General features: G+C 40.4%; 1 protein-coding gene across 1 annotated transcript in view; it reads left to right on the forward strand.

Annotated features, from left to right (window-relative positions):
• The window catches only part of syngap1b (synaptic Ras GTPase activating protein 1b), a 132,313-nt gene that overhangs the window by 21,974 nt on the left and 93,888 nt on the right, over positions 1–16,451 (forward strand). The window lies entirely within an intron of this gene.

The raw sequence follows: 16,451 nt of genomic DNA on the forward strand, positions 1-16,451 counted from the left end.
CCAGTCTGCCTGCCTCACTCCCCCGGCACAAAGAGACATCATTCGGGATGATAGCTGACAACACAGCCGGGACATGTAGCAATAGCTAGTTACCGTTAGCCCCAGCCGGTGCCGGGTGCCTTCGACGCTAACGGCAGTTTTATGAAGCGTCGGGAAACAGAGAATATCAGACCCAGGCATCACCTTAACCACTCGGCCACCTCGTCTGCTAGCCCAGGCATCCTAGTCACAACATCGGCCATCGATAATGTTAGCTAGCTAGCTACGTCTCCGTAAACGTTAACAGTGTTCGTTCCGAAAATCTCCTCCCTGCTGAATTTCTCCCCCCTTCGCGTTTAGCTGTCTTTACAGTTAGCTAGCTAAATTAATCCAACAACAGGTGGGTTAAGCACCAAAACGAATAGTTAAGATAACAGAAAAGTGAAGGGGGAAATTTAAGTCCAATATTCACTCTACTTTTAGCTCAGGTCTCCATCCGAATCTTCAGGGGAATATGTTATTGTTTATATAAAAATATTGATTGGTGCAACTTTAAAACAATTTTTACTGTATCTCTTCTGTTTGTTTTGTTTTATTAGCAAAGAACAAGATTCAAAGATTTGATAAAGGATTCAGATTCTATAAAAATGTTATCTTACCCAAACTCTAGTTACAGCTAGTTCAAAAGATGTGAGGAGTATCCCTACTGTGGTGTGTGAAAATAACATATTTCACATAATCCGTCCTCATGTCTTTTGGGGTAAAACATAGGTTGACAGTGTTCTTAGCATGGGCTGTTATAAAATAGTTTCACACAGTCTTTGTGCTACTTAAAGGACCCTCCTTTCAGCAAATATCTGTTAAAAAAGGAGGTCAGAGAGAGAATGTATTCAGAGTCTATACCAGAGACTAAAAGCTTCCCTGGATCACTGTCGCCTCAGGCTCGCTTTTGGGGGCTCAGATTCAAGGGCAGTTGTTAATTCTGTGGCAAGTTGTCTGTGGTTGGAAGCGTTTGGTAATCCTCTGCATTGTTTAACTGGATCCTAACTGTGTAACCAGTAACCTCAAAGTCAAAAACACTATACTGTGGGATATATCTATGATATACTGTATGAGTCTGTGAGTTATTTTTGAATGAAAGGTTGTTACTGTTTTTAGTGTTCTCACTTCCTCAACCTGCCTGATTTACGTACTTCTGTGTCAGTTAGTTTCTTACATTTTCTTGAGTGCTTGTAGAGTGTATTAAAAATCCAAAAGTACCAAAAAGTAAAATTCTCATGTGCAATTTATATGATAAGCCCTAGTATTTAGGCTACGGCTGGTGGAGAAACTGAGAAATCCTGACCGTATGCTCAATATATTCCCTTTTTTTTTCCCAAAGTAACTGACACCAACCCTTGGCTTTACCAGGTTTAAATTTTTTTAGATAGTCAGATTTCTGTCAGTACCATGGAAAAGGCTAGTTAAACCGGGAAGACACCGTACATCAGCTGTTCTTTAAAGAATAAGGCTGGTAATATTCTTTAGTTGTCCTATTGTCAAGTCCCATGAAAAGACAAAAAACAATGAATTGAGTCTACTAACAATAATTGTCTGTGTAGCAGTAGTCTGAAATAACTTATTCCTCTGAACCATTGACTTCCAATGTTGTCCAAAAACTATTAAAAACACATCAATGAGCCATACTGTTGCACTTGGTGACATGTTACTTCATAACCAACATGGACACTCACTAGAGCACCCAATGTGTATTAACCCTCAACTGAAAATAGTCCCCCAACAAATGCACTATTAACTCTTCTACGAGTAATGTTAACTAAAAAGTGTGCAGCTGTTTCAGAAGATTACAGAGCCTTTTTACTTGTGACCCATTTTTTTAGCTTCTCCAATGGGTTGTTTCTGTGTTTTACAATACTGCTAATGTTAATTAATTGCAGAATATCCATAGCAGTGTTTTGAACTGATTTAGGGTTGATTTTTTTTCCTGAATAGCTTTATATAAATATAAGGTACCGCCTATTTGCTTGCTTTTTGGATAAAACATTAAAGTGCCAGTTTTAGCATACATATACATTTAGCTGGAAATGTTTTAATGAAAGCAGTGTTCTTTTTCAGCCTGCATTTATATGGGGAATGATTTAGCAGCAGTTCTGTCAACTGCTTTAACACATTTACAGCTGGAGAGCTTCACAGTGAAACCGCATTCTTTTGCTGTTAAACCAGCAGAATATAATTGTTGAGGAATGAAAAAAGGACTATTTCTCAATTATTTCAATTCTGTGTTTCCCCACTTGATTTTCAGATGACTTGAAATGGGCCTAGCTGTGTGTTAGTGATGATTAGTTTGACTATTTTTGGTCCCACGTTTGTGTATTGATGTACCATACACAGTGCATCACTGAACCTGCTGCTGGTTGTGAGTAAAATCTCATCTTGCTCTCTAGGCCAGGAGAGGGTACTGTTCTTCAACTTTTCTACCTCTGCTTTGCAACAAAACTATTTCCACACACAAAATTACACAGTTTAAGGCAAGACTGCTGATTCATAACACCAATTATAACAGCACCATAAATGGACCGGAGCCATGAAAAATCCATAGGTCATTTCCCCAAATTTAGGTCTGTTATTAGACCATATATACTCATACTGTAGTTTTTCATTTGCTTTAAAGCCCTAAACTCTGACAAGTCAGCACTTTATAGAAGTACAATGGATTAAAAAAAAAAAAGCGACACAGCAACGAACAGTAAAATAATAACATCCTAAACACACAATTCATTCTTAGTGGTTTCAGTGACATAAGAAATAGTTTAAATGAGTACGTTGTTCCGCGCACAGCTGAGTAGGCGGTCCTTAATGTAGCCCAGGACACATTCCCCTACACACTGCTAAAAGAATGTGGTCATATGTGGCCCAGACCACCTCCGAATGTGGTCTGAGATCTCAAATGCGTCCGCAATGCGTCCTTGGTGCAGTCACACCTGTACTTAGAGCTGTCCACTTGTGATTGGATCACTCAGACCTTATTTTAATACCAGGTAAAAACGAATGATGGGGAAGCTGCATGTGGCAATACAGTTATTCTGGTGTTTTATTATGATGTTTGATCTTACTTTAATATTATTTTATAGTTATCTGCCTCACTGTTTGATGTATTTTATATACTCTGTTTATTATACAGTATGTATTTGTGTACAGCGTTTGATTTAAGCCCAGCACAGAGGTAAAGTCCTATGTTCAGCTATGTTAGCAAGCCAATAAAGTAATGGATCTTCAAGTGGCCGGTCAAAGCACACGGGTGGCGACTACACTGTAGTGTGTGTGCATGGCTGCCAATAGTATTTCAACTTGTCATTATTCAGAGGAATAGAGCATGCTGTGATCCCGATAAGAGACCTTGTACTGCTGTATTGAATGGAGAGCCCAGTTCAATTAATCAGAGCCTTATCCCTGTCTAATTGTGCCAATAAGGCAGCAGCTGTGAATGGATCGGAGGCAGGACTGACGTGCTGATAGCCGTCACCTCAGGGACGGCAAGAGGCGTAAAATATTCATGCTTGTCATTCACCTCATGCAGAGCGGTTGTCTCTCTTTTCCTCTCTCTTTCTTTCTCTCTCTCTCTCTCTCTCTCTCTCTCTCTCTCTCTCTCTCTCTCTCTCTCTCTCTCTCACACACACACACCCTTCAATTTATTTCCATTTGTTTTAGATGGCTTCAGTGGCTCTGCAAAAACGCAATCATACTGTACAATTCCATAGCTGAGAGATATGGAGAATCAGTGGAGGATCTTGTTTTTTCCCCCACCGGTGTTGCTGCTTCTTGCACATTTTGATATCAGCCTTTCGCCTCTCTGATTTTCTGTTTGCTTATATGCTTAGCATCTGAGGTCACCATCATCTGTCCAATCCCCTGCTCTCTTGCTCTTGTATCTCTGCCTCCTCCAGACTCAGTCCTGATTTTAATGCCCTCCATCGATCCAAGCTCTTACCTTTTCTCCCGTTCTCTCTCTCTGTTGCCTCCTATCTCTCCTCTTTTTATCTAATCCATCTGTTGTTCCATCTCCTCTCTCTCCCCTGCTACTCTGCCCAATCGCTCACTCTCTGCCTATCTCCCTCCCTCCCTCTGTCTCCATATTCATTGCTAAAACACTTCCTCTCTCTCCATCTTCTCTTTCTTACCCTCCCCGCTATCTCTTGTTCACAGTTTCTCCCTCTTTTCTGCCCTCACCCTTTCACCTCATCCACTTGCCCACTCCATCCACTTCCTCCCTCCCTCTCTCCCTCTCCCTCTCTCTGGGGTGACTGGCAGGAGTCTTTGGCTCTCCCACAGGCCACCTGTCTCTGTGCTCCTCACAGCTCCATTCATTTGCTGCTCTGTTTTAATGAATGATGGCCATCAGAAAGACGCAGCAGAGACATCATCCTGGAGAGATGAGGTGTCGCTTCAGGGAACAAGACTCCTCTGTTGTGTTTGAAATGTGTCACTATGGAAATTTCTGTCAATCGTGTATCTGTGTAGCTCTTGTGTTGGGTTCATTGAACTTAGTGATGGAGTGGAGGCACTTCATATGGCAAGAATGGGATTACACCCTCAGTGACATGGCTCATTTTAATTGCCAAGGATAATAGATACGCTGACAAGATGTGTTGTCTGAGTGTCACGTTATGACATTGTGCATCCAGGGCAAAATACACTTGAAAGTTCAAGAAACGCCTGTGAAATTAAAAATGACGAGGCAAAACATGCCGCCTATAATTACAGTGCCCTCTTTTGCAATTTTTTTCCCCTTCTTGTCATTCAGTACAAATGAACGTGACTTCTATGCTATCTCTCTTGAGCTTCTCTACAGAATGTGATTGGCAGAAAATTCTTTCCAGTGCAGTCTAAGCAAGAAAAATGGAAATGTGTCGCCTCAAGCAGCAGAAAATGTCACTTAGTGTTAGTCTGTCTGTGTGATCATAATATTATAAAATATTTTTGTGGTACAAATAGATGCAGTCCAACACCTCAAATATTAGCATAGAGTTGATTCAACACTTCTATGATGCAGTTGTAACAGAAATGTTACACTTTGTTGATTGATTAATCACATAAATCAAAGCAAAAATGCCAAACATTCACTTGCTTCAGCTTCTCGATTGTGTGCATCTTTAGCTTTTCTCTGTCTTATGTGATAGTAAATTGAATATCTTTGGGCTTTCGGTCAGACCACACAAGTAAATTAAAAAGACGTCACCTGGAGCTTTATAAAATTGTAATATAATATGCGTTATTCACTATTTTAGGACATTTTATAGACCAAATTATACTTTATTCATTGAGAAAAAAAATCGGCAGATTAATTGATTATAAAAAATGATGTGTGAGCAGCAGTGCACTAATGCACTATTCATGTGGTAAACTAATAGATTTACACGTGTGTGCCTTTAGCCTTCCTGGGGTCCTGTAGATTGACTGATAATTGATAACAGTTTGACTTTGGACGTCTAATGTAATACTAATATGATCATATTTCACTTATGTTGACATCTAACACATTTAAAGGGATGGTTCGGAGTAATTTCACCCTAGGGTCCTTTGCACCATGACCTCGAGCCAAATACCCTTTTTCCCTTGGTCTAACATTGGTCGAGTTAGCGCAGTCAGCCGAATGACTTAGTACAGGCGCTAATGGAACCAAAGGCGTATCTCGTAAATTACCCCACTAATAATGCCCGGAATGGTACCAAACTTCTACAGTAGTACAAATAGGTTCTGTACTCATAAAACGAGGCATTGGAGAGTTTGTAAGTACACCAGGAGTTTATTTAAATAACACTTCTACTCTCTGCTGCTACCGCTACCGGCAGTAAGACGAGTGCTTAGGGACCGTCTACAAACTACAACACCTAAAAGAGATACAACAAAAATATTTATTAATTTAATGATTAAATAAGGTAGTGTCTCCAAACTTACCACAATTATAACTTGTCTCCTGCTAGTTGTACTACAGCACTTACTTTTGAAAAATAAGTTAAATTAATTAATATTGTTGTTGTATCTCTTTTCGGTGTTGTAGTTTGTAGATGGTCCCTAAGCACTCGTCTTACTGCTGGTAGCTGTAGCAGCAGAGAGTAGAATCCATCAGGCAAGTGTTATTTAAATAAACTCATGGTGTACTTACAAACTTTCCAATGCCTCGTTTTATGAGTACAGAACCTATTTTACCCTGTCCCCCAAGTCATGTGTCCGGGCTGCGCTAACCCCAACTGTGCCAGTGTTACACAAGACCAAACTGACGTGGGGCACAAGCCTTGTTTGTAAGTTTAAGAAGGAGCTGGGGAATATCCACACTATATCAGGCTGAGAAGTATGTGTAGTACTGTAGCAATTTCAAAAAAATAGGATTGTTGAGTACATTTTGCTCTTTGGTAAAAGCCTTCCTGTGCCTGTCGGTGGTCCCATTTGCAGCTTTGATGGTGAATTTGAAAGCATTAGTGCATTAGCCGGTCTGCAAACAAGTTCCAGCACCTCGGTGGCTTTAGCCTGTAGCTACTGTTGTCACAGTGCATAAAGAGTGGCTCAGAGGTGGATAGCGCGTTTGCTTATGACCCTGGAGAACACATTCAGGTCGGTGTCGTGTGGGAGTTGGACGGATTAATTATGTAATAAATGTAGGTGGGCAGTGATTCTCAGAAGAGAAAGGTTGATTGTTTTAGTAAGATGGCTGACCTGAACCTCTGAGGCGATGTTAACAAAAAAGTCGTGGTATTTGAGTAACCATTACATGCCACTTGAATAAAAATTGTCACTCACTCAGAAATAAAATGTTTTTCAAAAGGTCATCTTGTACATACAAGGTTTTAAAATGGCTTTTATCACAGCGTTTTGATTAATTTGCCTATCCCTGTGGATAGTGTACAGTTTTTTTTTCTCCCATACCTTGGATGCACCTAGAGAGAGAAGAAAACCAGGCCTAATTTGTCTCCTGCCAACTTACCAGGAGCATCCGCCAGATCGCGATGACCTTAAAAGTAATCTTCTGCCATTTATCAGTTTTATTAAGAAGGATTGTTTTTGGCCAGATCTGTCTCTGTGGTGTTTGGACACTTATGGGTGGTTGGTCCTATGTACTAATTGTTTACAAGAAAATGTAATAAAGCACCTCAACTAACATTTACATTCTTAGAATGTATTTGATGGTCTTACAACAGCCTACAGTTGCTACAACCGTTGACAGACCTAAATACCTTACTTTGCATTCAACTTACAAGATGTTTGTTTACTGTCACTTCTCTCTTCTTTCTAACTGTAACCATTGCCCACCATGCATTTTACCTGCATAAATCTTACAGGCAAACAGAGCACACTCAGGTCACAGTTTCAGTGTAATGTGAGTTTTCCTGCACATTTACTCCATATAATGCTGTTTGCTTTTTGCATCAGCAGCAATATGGTACTGTCGGTGTTGAAAAAATAACTGAAAAAATAATGGGCTTATGAAACTTTTTCTCCTGTCACCTTGTCCCCTGGATAAATATACAAAGTTAAAGACAAATACAAGGAACATACAGTCAGATTTTACTGTACCATCTATACCACTTTTTTCCACCTACCTCTCTACTGTATATCACAATATGCAGTACATTTAAAATCGTGCTCCCCAAAGTTCTTTTTAGACATGCAAATCCTTGGGTTCAGTGTGTGAAAGGCCAAAAATGTTTAAAATGTCAGCCTTATTGGCCTTTCCACTATGTGTGTGTGTTAGTGTGTGTGCATAATTGTGTGAGTAGGATCACTGTGTGTTTTATGAACGCTGTAGCCAGTGCCTGAGGTCAGGAGGAGGAGGAACATCTGTCCGTGAGAGGATGATACTGGCGGTTTCAAGGACAAATCGTGCTTTTGGCCAGCTCAGCTACCTATCATGATGCAGGGAACTGTGTGTGTGTGTGTGTGTGTGTGTGTGTGTGTGTGAGAGCGTGTGCGTGTGCATGCTGAAGTGAAATTTATTGCTGTATTTGCGCATGTGTGTTTTTGTGTTTGAGCCAGACTCAGACAGCCAGCAGTGTTTGATTACTGTCTCGTTAAGAAAAAATGGATTGCACAGTTTTCGCACATTACATACTCTTTTTGCAGTGTGACTCCCTCACTTCTCTTTCTTTCTCGCACAGACTTGTACTTTCTCTCACACACACACACACACACACACACACACAGTGTCCCCCCATATTCCCTTGCTCCTCACAGCTGGGCCTGTGGAAGCAGTACTGACATATGGGCAAGCCAGCCTGCAGCATCGCTCAACTCAACCTGCCAAGCTGAACAAAAACACCCCCCTCCCTCTTCAGATCAATGACACTCCCTTCCTTCCTCTACCACCATCTCTCCTTCTTCCTCCCTGCCTCCGTCGTGCAACGCCACCATCCCATCCTTTATTCCTTCCTCTCCATGCCAGGACCGGCTTCTGTCGCATACAATTTGGCACAGTTGTTGGCTTCTGACTAAAATTTGACAAGCATGTTCGTTTTTAAATTTTCAGATTGTTAAAGAGGCGCTATGCAGTTTTGGCCATTTCTTCGCTTTTTGCTCGCAGGTTTCTCTATAGAGCTCCCCCTACAGCTTCGGAATAGATATTTGGCAGCTCCTATGTTTACTTGTGTCTGACTCCCTGCTCGGTCAGTCTGCCGTTTCCTCTTCCTCTTCCTCTGTTCCTCCGACAGTGCTTTCCTAGCTTTCTGCTTCTTTTTTGGCTCAGCCATGACGATAGTGTGAAAAACTCCATCGCTACCTTGTTAGCCTGTTCCTGAATGGGCGTATGTGTGCAGTGCCGTGAAGCAATTTGTTACATCACGAGACCTGATATCACGCAATACTTCCTGACGCTGAGGCCGGCGAAAAAACTGCATAGTTTCCCTTTAAAATTCGAATCAGAAATTAATTGATTTCAGCCCTGCCATTACAACAGTTGTCATGGATGCTTAAATCCATCAGTCATTCAATTTATTATTTAAATTACATTAAATCTATTGCCGCTGCGAACAGTGCCCTAATCCCACATTGCCATTGGAGTATTGTCTGGCTACACCTCTTATCTATTCTGATATAGATTAAAAAACACTTTAGCTTGTTTGTATTTCTTTAAACCAATCACTAAGCCCCAGATTCAGCAACAGTGCCCTTGCAAAATAGATAGCGGAGATAGCAGAAGTCAGGCTTTATCCCAGCAATGTATATCCATTGATCTATCGGCCCAAACATGGCCCAGAACTAAAAAGTGTTACCTGTTAAAAAGTGCAATAATTCAGCTATGGGTCTTACGAGTAGATAAAGAGAGCAAAAGTGAAGTAATGGGGAGATGCAGTGAAGTGTCTGTGTGCACCGTTATATGTTATGTGTGTTGCTCTCTGGTCTAATGAAGGGACTGTTTGGTGTCTTTGCTTTCTCTATGCTGGATTTAATAATGTAGGGTTGTTGAAGCCTTTACTCCTTGGCTTTGAAGGACTGATACTACAACACACCATTAACTGTTTCAGATTACAGCAAAATCATCTGCTGTGGCTGCTGTAAACATAACATGTAAGACACCCTGTCAGCCGAGCTGCAACATCTGGTGATAATGGTGGAATTTAGTGTAATGCTAGAGGAAGTCTACGGACGCATGATTAGGATCAACATCGTAAAAGATGATAACAGCTTTTTGCGCCTTGCTCAGAGTCTGGTCCATCTGGTCTGTTTACCCACCCAACATTTGGTCCAGAAGAAGATATCTTCCCAAATACCGGCCACACTTGGTTATGGTTCACAAAGAATGATTCTTGATTTAGTAACCCCTTAACCTCTTAAGATATTCATAGTCCCCAGATGGTGTTTTGTTTGTAACCATGTGACCTTTCTTCTCCACACCAAAAATCATTGGGTTAAAGATCGACCAAGTTTGGGCCGCAGTATTGGGTTAAGCTATGGTTTCCATCATGGGTACTGGGTAAAGTCAACCTACTACCGGTTCTATATTGATCTGAATTGCTTCAATTTTGACTAAGTTGTAGTGCCCCCCTCAGACACAAGGAATATCAAAATCTAATGGGTAGATTGCTACTGAATTTGCTGATTAGATCCATGGTTTTACAGGGAACCATTTTGATTTTGATGTCCCTATGGTCCTTTCCTTCAGCACCACTCTCAGGATAAACTTTACATTGTTATCCCCACTACTGGTGGTAAGGCTCTACATGTGTCAGTATTCTCCAATCCAAAGTGCTTGGTGGATTGTCGAACAGCATCTGAAAACCCCTCACAAAATCTGAATCACAATGGGCTACATCCGACAATTGTAGACTAACTTTCTGAAACCGATAATCCAACAAATTTACCCACTTCAAGCAGTGTTTGGCCAGGTGCATCTCACCCCTCTCGCCATGAAGGGCTTCTTCAAGTATGGCAATTTGGAACAGGTAAAAACACTAGTTCATTTCAAGCATACCCTCACTTTTCTGTCTAGTGGGGTGCAATAGGGTTTGGGGCTTCTAGGTGGAACCATACCAAACCTTTCGACAGTAGTTTATTTTAGCAGTGATATATTGTTGTAGATTCATTTGTTCCTTTAAATATGTGTGTGAGGTGTAAGTGTGCCATCTGAAGTGGTTAAAAGTCTGTGCTAGCCTAATGCTGCCTCTCAGTGGGTGCTGAGTGCAGGCCTGGCAGCTCCCTGTGCCCACTCATGGCAACCCCAGAGCTGGTGTTATGTCAGCTCCAGACCCCGCAACATCTGACCAATCAAAGTCTGCCACACGCAGAGTAAAAATAGCCTCCAGGTGTTTTCCCCCAACTGGAAGCAGACGTGTCAGGGTGGGGTAAGAAGGTATTCTGGGTCTTTTCCATGAGTCAAGTTGTCAGTGATGAATTGCACTGGGCAGGGCAGCAGTAGGGGGGAGAGAATGAGTGGGCTTGTACTTGTTCAAGTAGATGTGATTAAGTAAAATTACCATATTTAGCTCCTTGTAATTGGGTAGTGTAGATATATAGGTGGCTTGTTAAGAATTTAACTTTTTGAGACTCATGGATTTAAGATAATTTTAGCTACAAGTGTACAGTACAGCTCATCTTATCTTATGAAAAAAAATGTTTGCACCATTTTATTTTGATTCCAGTACAGAAAAGACACAAACCTGTGCCTCTGCTTACCAAACATGCATTTTGTAACCTTCTCACAACTCGTACTGTAGATAAAAGTAAACTCGGCCCATTTGTCTCCTCTGGATTCCATGGCAACAGCTACAAATCTGGACAGAGAGAAGCATTACTTTACTTTAACCCTGCTGAAAATCACTACGATCCCTTCAATAACCTCAAAACCATTCAGTCTGAAGGTGTTCTACTCCTTCATACTTCTTTCCTGATTGCTTTTTTGTGGAGTCAGAGCTGGCACAGTGCTCAGTAAGACATTATAAAACCACTTTGCTTATTACGTATATTTAGAAACACTATAAAGCAACATGGTCGCAATAAAGCTACAGTATGCAACTGTGGCTTTATTTACATTCCCGATCAATCAGGAGCTGGTTAAATGTGAGGTTAATTCAGGGTTATGGTTACTCATTGGCACTAAAGCATATTTAATTAGTCGAACAGAGTGCTCGGCCACTCTCCGCTGCTGTTTCTTACATTAATCTGGCAGAGAGAATTAAAAGTGGGTTAGCAAAAAGCTGTGTGTAAATTGAAGCAGGGTGCACTAATAAGGCTTGAATTTAGGTTCAAGATGGGTGTTTTTTTTCTGGTCTAATAATGTCACTCTGGTATGAGGGATATCCTCACAAGTGTTAGTCCAAATGGTGATAAAAAAATACTTTTTGAATACAGAAGCAAAGGTCTTTACAAAGTGATAGAACAATATTAGAGTTAAAACATAAATGTAGAGACATATCACTTAAAAACACACAAATGACAAGACATTTTTTAATTGCAGTATAAAAGTACATATACCACGATAGAGGACTAATAGCACTTATCTAATACCCCTTTCACACCGATGGCTCAATCAGGGTTATACCCAGGTCGACTCTGCGTTTGAATGAGGTAACCCTCCTCGTTCTACTTGGCTTCGTGACCCAGGTAGCGAGGTGGGTTTGATCAGGGTAGACTAGGGTCGATTTAAATGTGAATTGCGATTGACCTGGGTCGCTACCAGCCGGGGCGGGACAAATTATGTGATCGGTTGGAAACGACTGGGGGAACAGTCGTCACAGGTCCCTGCACACTTTGAAAAAACAACATAAATTTGTCTCACTGTGCTTTGCACCATATACTGTATAAAACTAGTCCGCTGGCCGTGGGTGCCCGGATTGTTCAGTAGTCTACCTTTTGGAGAGCGGTAGTGGAGTTTTGCAGGCAAAACTGCCTGTAAAAACCCAGCGTTGGAACGTAAACGTATGTCTCTGACACCCGTCTCCAGCCTGCAGTTCAGTGCGGCTGCTGCGGTAGCGCGAATCTCTCGTCTTTTTCAAAAATGAGTCGTGAAGCCAACGGCAAAGCCCAACTTTACTTCTAATGAAATCAAACAAAGAGAAATGTTGTCAAAAGTCTTAATTTACAACAAACGTATGAAAATTACGTTTGTGAGCTTGTAGTGCAAACAAGACAAGCAGGATGACAATCAACACTATAAACAAATAATAAAAGATATTATTTAGTTTGACACCATTAAAAAATAAAGTTTGGATCACTTGGGGCCTTAAAGCTGAAATCTGCACAGTAACTTTACACATGTTGCCTCTGTAGCAGTCAGCGCCAATTGATGGTGAGGACATTGTCACAACATGCTATAACTAGAGGACAGACAAAACATACAAAACTTGATAAGTGGCCTATCATGGTGTAATTGCCACCACTAAAGTGAAACTCAGTACAGCAAATTAACATACACGCTTTCTGCATTCTCACACTGGACTCATAAAGAATAGATGTTGCTTCATATATTTTTCATCAAGCAGTTTGTACTGTAATCTCATCACAACAAGCAATATGTTGGTTCCAAGAAAGAACTGCAATACTATGTAGTTTTATGTACTGTGGTTGCACAAGCAGCAAAGTGGTGGGTAATCATAAAAGGCAGTTGATTTACGGTGCTTGTTCCTGATTGAGTTGGATATAGAGACTCGTATAAACAGGATCCTGATGCTGTGATGTGAAGCATCTTCTGCTTTGCCGGTCTAACTAGATTACGTGTTTGTGTTCATGTGTCCGAAGTGATACAGATTTAGCGTAGCAGTGAAGAATGCTTGTAGCTTGAAGTGGAGCAGTGTCTGCATTCAATTTGTATGTGCCCCTCTCGCTTTGATGGACACACATCTGCACATACAAAATAGTAGTAAGATTCAGGCACCCTCACACAAAAATGTTTTCATCTTAGCAGAGGCCTTTTAGAGTGAGTGGCACTCGGCTGTCTTGTGGGACATATGGCTCAGTGTGACCTGCCAGTGTCCTTCACTGTTTTTGGCTTCGCCCCAAAGCCCCCCAGGCTGCACTATCCTGCACTGCTCTCTGCAGTTATCCACACGTTCTAACACTGGCTCTCTGTGTTCATACCAGCTCTTTTATCTCCCGATGTTGCATTTCTGTTAGACACTAGTCTCAATAGGACCCACTCTGAGGCACAGCCGTTTTGCATGAGAACAAAAACAAGGCTGCTATTTCCACTGACGCTTTGACATCATGTGTCAGTGACTGTAATTCCACTTCCAAACTGCACCTATATCTATGTTTCATTATTCTGCATTTGTCAAAGCTGCAATAATTGTTTTGTTTTTTGCCATCAAGAACACCACAACAAGCTGAAAAACACATCATTAACATATATACTCAGTGGCCATTTTATATTAGGTACACCTAGAAAATCTAATGTAATCCAACACAACAGCTCGGCCATGAATTCTAGCTTTATAAAAACTAATTTATTATTGAGGTTGTAGTTTTTCAAACTGGTGTTGAACTGGACTTCATTATATTGAGAGGTGTTTCTAATGTTTTGCACAATGCATTTAAAAACATGAAGGGGAAGGAAATTAGAAACACATTTCAAGATAATAGACTTAGACTTAGACTTCTCTTTATTGATCCTTTTGGGATGACTCCCGCAAGGAAATTAGCTTTCCAGCAGCAGATTTCAGCAGCTTACAGAACACTTGTATCGAAAATAAAGAGGTATATATTGTATATACAATATAGAAAAATACAGTATAAGAATAACAATAACAATAAACTTTTAGCTAACTATAGGAAGTAATCAAAAAGTAAACAAACAGTAAAAAACAAACTACAGATAAATAAATATAAATACATAGGACTGTGTATGGCATTGTGTTATTATACAGTGAATAAATGACATTTAGCATAAGTAAATGCAGTCCAGGGCAACACCACAACTAACTACAACCTCAGCAATTAACATATATCGGAAAGTTTGAACAAAAAACTGAGCATTATAAGCTTTGTAAAGGCAGAATATGTGGAAGAGCTGTCGTACTGGATTGCATATGTGTACCTAATGAAGTGATGTAAGGAGTGTGTTATCACTTTATAAAGTTAAATCAGGAGATTTAATTTAGAGTGAACAATCCATTTTTATTCAAGTGCATGATAAAAAGAATTTGAGAAGAGTATTTGGCGATTAGACCCCATCGTGACGTGGGATATTTAGGGGGGTAGTGATGCTGAGATATTTCCAGCCTGGGGTCTAGACACTGGTAGTGTTGGTGGTGAAGAGAGTTGCTGAAGATCTGGATGATGAAATGTGGAGCAGAACTGGGCGTTGATATGATGAAGACTGGAGGTGAAGGGGCGAAGGAGGCTTGCGTCTGTTCGTACTGAAATGACAGCTGACAGCAGCAGAGAGGAGAACGTTTTTTAAAGTTTGACATCAAGGATGTGATTGACTAAGAGAGATTGTGGCAAGATCTGGTTGCACCTCTTAGAGTGAACGCCCACAAAGTAGAAGCCGGCGAGAGAGGCAGGGAGAGATGAGTGGGTAAAGGGAGTCTTCCAGATTGAACTTTCACTAAGCTTCATTTGCTATTAACACATTAGTCAGACATGGAACAACATTTACATGTATTTTGTCCACCTGAAGAGTCCAATATTAACTCTCCTTTTATATCTGCTCTTGTCTTAAATTGCTTCACATGGATCTTTCCTGTCTTGTCTGCTGCCGTTTGGTGGTGCTTGCGTACAGTGTGTTTATCTGGCCTTGTTTGCTGAAAGCAGCTGCCTGCTGCTGCTGCTGCTGCTGCTGCTGAAAACTAGGTTGATAACAGCAACTGGCCATAAAACCAATCACCTAAAACCAGAATCAAAATCAGCTTTAATGGCCAATTACGTACACATACAATATATTTGACTCCAGCTTTTTGTTGCTCTCAATGTACATACACAGAAATAGACCTATGACTTAATACTAGGACAACAAAGCTGAACAAGGTAAAACAAACATGTATCTAATAATTTGCCTACTGTGTGTGTGTGTGTGTGTGTGTGTGTGTGTGTGTGTGTGTCATACCATATACTATATAAATATATATATATATATATATATATCAATCATAGCTAAAACTAATTCAGTTTAATTAACAGCCCAGCTCTCATCTGTCAATCACATCACAGTGTGTTATTTTGAAAGGCAACTCATGAATTTCTGCAATCATTTTTTATTTTTTTATTTCTTTGTGTATTTCTTGGTGTTCTGGGGCCCAGTGCCAACAAAGTACTAGCTTTGGTGTTCAGTCAAGATTTATAGGTCTGTACTTTACAGTATGCTGTATTTTCTGAGTGTGATTGTGTTTCCAAAGGACCAGTGTTTCCGATTAGTGTGGCACCTCCTCCCATTTGTTTTCCCTCAAGTCTCACTTTTATGAATTCAGGGACTGTGGGGCCAAATGTAGCAGAGCTATGAAATGTGGGATTATCTTTCTATATATATATATATATATATATATATATATATATATATATATATATATAATATATGTGTATGTATGTGTGTATGTGTGTAGTGATGCTGAGATATTTCCACCCTGGGGTCTAGACACTGGTAGTGTTGGTGGTGAAGAGAGTTGCTATATATATATTTTATTTTTTTATTTTTTCTCTTTACTTTTTGCTTTCAATTTTCAGTTCCTCCAGATCAGACATAGTATCATACAATGCATAGCTGTGGAGGATTTTGAATTCTAGCTTTGTCTCTTACCAGATAAGCCATTCTTGCTTTTACTTTTGTTGAATGATGTGCTACGACTTTGAAGAATATGATGTAACTGGTAGCCTTTGGGTTGCATGTGACCCCACATTAACTTTGAATACATTTCTATAAATTTGATCTACTTGATTGCTGTTGGTATTTGCTTTGATCAAAGGTTTATCAGTTCATTCATGATTTTGGGATTCTGACCGGCACCTATTGTACATCTCTTTGGCAGTTGGTTGTCTGTTTGCTGTGAGTCATTTTA

Source organism: Sander vitreus, chromosome 6 (genome assembly GCF_031162955.1).
Source record: "Sander vitreus isolate 19-12246 chromosome 6, sanVit1, whole genome shotgun sequence".
NCBI classification, from domain to species: domain Eukaryota; kingdom Metazoa; phylum Chordata; class Actinopteri; order Perciformes; family Percidae; genus Sander; species Sander vitreus.